Below are 6,143 nucleotides of genomic sequence, written 5' to 3' on the forward strand. Positions count from 1 at the left end.
TTGAAAAAAACATCTATTGTAATTGACTTCTCTGACTCAAGCTTTCAATAATGAGGACAACGAGGAGGACACCACTTTTCTCTTAGCACAGAAATCTGTTTTTCTCACGAAAACTACACTTTAGTGAAGGTTACATTGGGAGAAGGATGATGGGAAAGGGTTTCATTTGATTGCAGATGAAACAGAAGACAAAGTCTCGTTATCGGTCTTATTGTCAGTGATGAGTGACTTTGCGAGCTAGATGCACATGCAGGGAGCACAAACACATTTGTTTACAAATGTCCAAGCGCAAACATGATAAACTTAGCAGACACTTCATTAGGTACACTATCAACCGTTTCTGCCCGGATGAAGATCAATTTTAAGCTTAAAGTGACATTGTCAGAGAGGTATTAATTTAAATAGCTTCACTTTACTCACTTTGTAGGTTTTAACCATTGTTTGTTTGTTTTTCTGCTAGAGCATTATATAGCTAGTAAAAAATTTTTTTAACCTAATCTGCTTTCTGAGATTGTATTTTCTGTCTTGCTTTTTTCCAGAAATGTTTAAATACTGTGCGACTAAGTCAACTATGCTATAAGGCTAAGAATACATATAAACGCAACATCACAAGAGATCATTTTTCTGCATTTTTCACAAGTACCTGCCTAAGGGTGATTTTCCTACAAAATTCAATCCTGGGCTTGTTCCAAATTGATATCATCATGTCACCATGTGTTTTAAGTGTTTAAATGAACATTATTATATCAACTATGCATTTGTTTGCCCTAAAAAGAGAGGAGAGTCGAAAGGATTTTGCCATGCGTGTTTGTGTTTCCTTCGCATTGGAAACCTCATGCATGAGTGTTCTTTGTAAGTTTATGCACGCTCACGCCCTTGGATGTGTGTGTACATTGTCACAGCATCTTAGCCTCTGGGTGTATTCAGTATTTCACTCCACTCTCATTTGTATCTGTCAGTGTTTTCCCGTCGCTTTCCTGCTGATGCCATCAGTACACACGTCATGACTGATGACGGTCGTTGCCACAGTCTGATGCTCTGTTGCTTAATGTCTTTATTGTTTATTAATTAACTGCAGGATATATATGGTGAGAGACACCTATTGATTCTGCTGCTGCATTAATTGATTTTGTGCTTCACTAATCATATTGTTGCTGCAAGATCATTACTGGGCCGTTGCTTTGTGGTGGTGGTGATAAACTGCATTGCTTGTTGCTCTTTGGTTTGGTTGCGCTTTCGTAAGATCTTGAAATTGAAATGTGTTCAAAAATTCTGTTTGAATGTTCACATATACTGTCACCTACATACATCATAGCATATCATAGCAATTTACAATGTATGTTCCATGGAGCTGTCTGAGGGCAATGTGATTGGATAGTAATGGAAGTCATTGCTTTTCCAGCCATTATGTCATCTTGGGGCTTTTGTAGAGAAAGCCCAATATTTTGACTCTGAATTCATGTCCTTTTTCTCTGCATGATAAGCAGCAAAAGAATAAGAAGAGATATATTTCTGACAATTGCATTAATGTGCTTTTTTTGTGCTGGTCCCACAGTTATCGCATGAGAAAGTCAAAATAACCAATCAACATATTTTCACGTAAGACGATTATGCCTGGTCTTTGCTTGTTTCTTTTATCACAACCAAATGGTGTTAATGAGTGAAATATATCCATATACATAGTACAAAGATACTGTACATTAAGATTGATTTTTGTTATTGTTGATTAGTGATGAACTGATACCAGTATGAATAAAGATGCCACGTATTCATAAATTTATCATGTCACCATTACACTTTTACCGGGCCGACATACACATGTCTTCCGAGCAGGTGGAGACGGAGCCATGTCTGCTGTGCGGGGAATCTTTAAGGTAAACACAAACGACCACATGAGCCACCTTGGCCAACGCCGAACCGCACAGAGGGGAGCTCACAGTCAGAGTTCATGGTCCATTTTGCAGAGCATAAATTAAAAAATGCCCCGGAAGTGGATGATGAACTCCGATCGGGCGCAGACCCGCATCGAGCGCCTCGAGCTCTCCTCTGTGCAGTCCATCTCTGGCTCAGCCAATCGCGCTCCTGCTCACGAAGCTGCAGTGGAGCACTGCGACAATGTCAGCAATGACAATTTGGTACTCTAAAATGTTTAGCATTTGAGTGAAACTAAAGTTGTCTTCAAGAGGTTCTTGTGTTTATAAACAATATTAGTAGAAAAGTAAGTAATGTACACATATTTGGTCTGGGAAAAAAAATCATCTGGTGCACCCCTGTTGATCAAATCAAAATTACATATATCACTACTCAAACCAATTTTACTATAGCTAGAATAGCAAGAATTACTCCTGCAAAAAAAAAAAAAAAATAACCAGTGCCGACTTTCCTTCGGAAGGAGGTGGCAACACTGCACCCAAGGCCAAGTAAGAAAAAAAAAAGTTTATTTCAAATCTGTTTCACTATTGTGCAGTCATGTCGACAACATACACAAGCTACATTGTCTTTGGAGAGCTAACAATATGAAAGTAGACAAAAGCATTTTGTTTGATGGCACAAACTTGTGAGAGGAGAGACACATGATACCCACAGTGTCCTGTGACATAAAACAATAAAATAGTATTACAGCATCATTGAAAAACATTCACGTGTTTGTGTGTATCTGGCTGCCAGAGTCTCCCCAGTGAGTCAGACTGGGGGGGTTATAGTGTAACCAAAGCGTCTGTCTGCTGCTCACCACCCAGATCCGCCGGTTCAGCTCGACTGGGCCCAGTTGTCTTGCTTTCACACTGACGACTGTCTGGGAAAGGTCTGTCTGGGGTTCAAGTACATTAAAGTCATCCGCTCGACTCCCACTGAGCCTCGACACAGATGGCTCCAGATGCAGCCGGCACAGCACGGAGCAGCACCTGACAGCCAGCGCTATTTTACACACACACACACACACACACACACACACACATGCACACGCACAGCCACACACATCAGTACCACACAGGCAAGCGTAAACACAAATACAAAAAAATTACAACTTGGACCTCAGGTATGGCCAGTATCGCTCACTTCTGTAAATGTGTGTAAACACTAATGGAACCACATATTCATCCACATACAGTACACACGGTCACAGCAGGAACATATGCTGCAAAACTCATCTGCAAATCCTCACTGTGGTACACACTGGGACAAGCAAGACACAGATTACAACACGGCACGCTTGCATGTAAACCAACACATATTGCACAAACATATGCCAAGACAGGCCGATGCGTTTGTTAGCAGCATGTGGAAAAGCCTTCGATCTGTGCAGGAGGAAGCAGGAAAAAACAGGAACAGCACAAAAACATGCGAGCAGTTTAAGTTCAAAAGGGCCACTGTATTATGCAACCTGCAATGGAAGATCACCAGAAATGTTCACATCCCCAGAGCTACTGTTTTTGGAAATAGATTTTTTTTTTTTTTTTTTTGCGCATTGTCTTTTTGACTTTTTGCACCAAAATAAAGATTAAAACCACAGCAAAGCACAGACTCCCTTTTGTATGATTTCATAAAAAGAATTTAATTTTTCTTCCAGTATGTGTAGGTTTATGGCATGGTTTTTCCGTGCATTGTATCCACATTCTGTGTGGAGTGAGTTGCTGCAGGACTTTTTTGTTTAGTTTTATGTTTTTTAGTTTGACTTTTTTTGTTTTTTAGTTTGAGCCCCATGGCCCTTGTGTTGCTGGAAGGTGCCATTCAGTCATACCATAATTGCAGAGCACAATGTGCACTCTGATACCACTCCCCGCACAAATGAATCTTAATTGTTTTTTTATCGACAATGAAATTGCAAAAGATTGTGGCCTGTTATCTACATCTTGAATTGATTTGACCATGTTGATTCTACAATCTGATCTCTGATGCTTCTTTGTTGCAATTAGTAGAAGTGCACGATTAAGAGGCACAGCCTTTGTTTTACATCAGTTATCTCAACTGCATCTTCTCTATTGACGTTAGTTCACATCCTCATGTTGCGAAGTTTCATGTCACAAAGCCTGTGAATAGCGTTAGTCTGATCTGTGTCAGCAGGTGCCCTGATGCAAAAAGAAACACCCTATAGTCTAAACATCCAGAAAACAAAGGAGATGATCATGGACTTCAGGAAAGTCACAGCCCGACGGTGCCCCTTCATACTCAGACTCCCCCATCTTCATGGTGGACTCCTTCCGCTTTCTGAGGAGCGTCATCACCCGGGACTTCAAGTGGGAGCTGACCATCATCAAGCTCAAGGTCATTATCAAGATGTTGGTCAAGTTGTACATGACCATCATCAGGTCCATCCTCACCTTGTCCAGCACTGTGTGCTTCGCTGGTGGCATTGCCAGGGATTGGCTTAGACTACAGCGCACTGGGAATTATGATAAAAAGTGATTGGCAGCAGACTCCCGTCCATCCAGGACTTGTATCTCTCCAGGACTCAAGAGGATCTAGGTCAGGTTATAGCACGGCCTTACACAGCCAGTTCGACCCTCTTCCCTCAGGAAAGTTCATTTGGACCAAAACCTAGACCACAACAAATGCAAATGAAATGTCTGCACTCTATTTAGTGGCACTATCGTTTTTTTTATTGTTGCTTTATCATAATAGATATTTGGAAAGTTGTCTATGTGAAGCCAAACAAAAACAATAAAATTGCCATGAATGTACCATTTCTCCATCACTGCTTGTCACCTGACAAAAAAAAATCACAGCAATTTTTAAAGTACATTATTAGACCTTACCTAGGGTACATTTACAGAAATATACTGCAAGTACCATTTTTTTTGCATGTGCTAATAAAGATATATGTAGTGTATGTTAACTTGTAGGGTTTATGTCTGTATTTCTTTTTTTTTTAATGAATAAATAACGTGTGAGTCAAAGGCAAATCTGAATTTAGATTTATGAACCTAGGCAATACAAATGATCATGCATTTTCCAGTGTAAAGCAATTAGAGAAATAACAATGTATATGCACTCTTGTATAACAAATCTGGATTCCTTTCATTTTTACATTTGTTTTGATCTGCTTTTAGGGCTTAATGATTTACTCAAAGTATACATATAAAGAGAAAAAATGAAAGGCTTGATCACTAACAACTGTGTTCTATTGGTACAGTACGTGTTACGATGAGGTACAACATGGTGGAGTTAATGCAAGTATGTAATGATGGCAAGACAAGCATGATACAAGTGAGCAGCTCCTGGATATGATTGTCATAATAAACAATGTCAATGGATTGCAGACACCAATAGATTGAAACGGTGACAAAAAAAAAAAAAGTCTGTTATGCACGTGAAGCACAAAGTGCTAATGATGAAAACAAACCTGAGTGAAACAGTTAAAATTGATAACACTGTTGTTAATTAATTAATTTACATGTAGAGGTCAAACTGACTTCAAGTCACCATTTTTCCTGTTATAACTGAATGAGTAAAAGTCCAATATGTGTATACAGTAACATCTGCAAAACGTTTGAGAGGGTTCGAAGTAGACCTCTGTTCTCGATGGATGATGAATTCTGTTTTTGTTTTTCTGAAATCTATGCCGACTGAAGTATGAAACAAAAATTCCCATTCCTGAAGATTGAATCAGTGTACATATGACTATTACTTAAGCAAAGACCTTTATGGGAAGGCCGACCTTAGGACATGACTGATGTGACCTCTTAGATTGTCATCATTTGGGAAAACATCAGCCTTAACCTTTCTAGGCGGATTACCCTGCCACTTTGCCATTGTGTTCCTGCATCCTTCGGTCAGTCGGCGTGTGCGCAAGCATGCCTTACTTGTTTTAGTGGACGTTTGTGTGCGGGGAGGCGGAGGCGACATTGAGCAACAGTTGCCTTGTGCGTTTGCGAGGGTGTCTTCTTGGAGATTAAAAGATAAAAATGTGCATGTGTGCCCGCTGAGGCTGCATGCGGCTCGATGCAGAATAGAGATTGATGGAAGCTTGCCTTGAGGAGGATACTCTGTTATCTCCTTGTAATTAAAACCCACCTCATAAAGATTATTGACTCCCCCACCACAGAAACCAGCATGCTCCCTGGCTTGGCAGGGTTTGCACAAGAAGGATTCTTCGAAGGGAAAAAAAGAAAGAAAAATTGCATATTAAGCAGTCCGTATTTCTC

The 6,143-nt window shown here is 40.1% G+C and overlaps 1 long non-coding RNA gene across 4 annotated transcripts in view; it reads left to right on the plus strand.

Annotated features, from left to right (window-relative positions):
• The window catches only part of LOC133499947 (uncharacterized), a 148,389-nt gene extending 143,278 nt beyond the window's left edge, over window positions 1-5,111 (plus strand). For 3 of the 4 annotated variants that reach the window (XR_009794793.1, XR_009794792.1, XR_009794790.1), the window contains 3 exons: window positions 1,556-1,599; window positions 1,834-1,874; window positions 2,739-5,111. This is a non-coding gene — a long non-coding RNA (uncharacterized LOC133499947). The remainder of the gene's footprint in view (window positions 1-1,555; window positions 1,600-1,833; window positions 1,875-2,738) is intronic. The other variant, XR_009794791.1, reaches the window with a different exon arrangement.
• Window positions 5,112-6,143: the final 1,032 nt, after the last annotated feature.

Source organism: Syngnathoides biaculeatus, chromosome 4, assembly GCF_019802595.1.
Source record: "Syngnathoides biaculeatus isolate LvHL_M chromosome 4, ASM1980259v1, whole genome shotgun sequence".
Taxonomy (NCBI): Eukaryota; Metazoa; Chordata; class Actinopteri; order Syngnathiformes; family Syngnathidae; genus Syngnathoides; species Syngnathoides biaculeatus.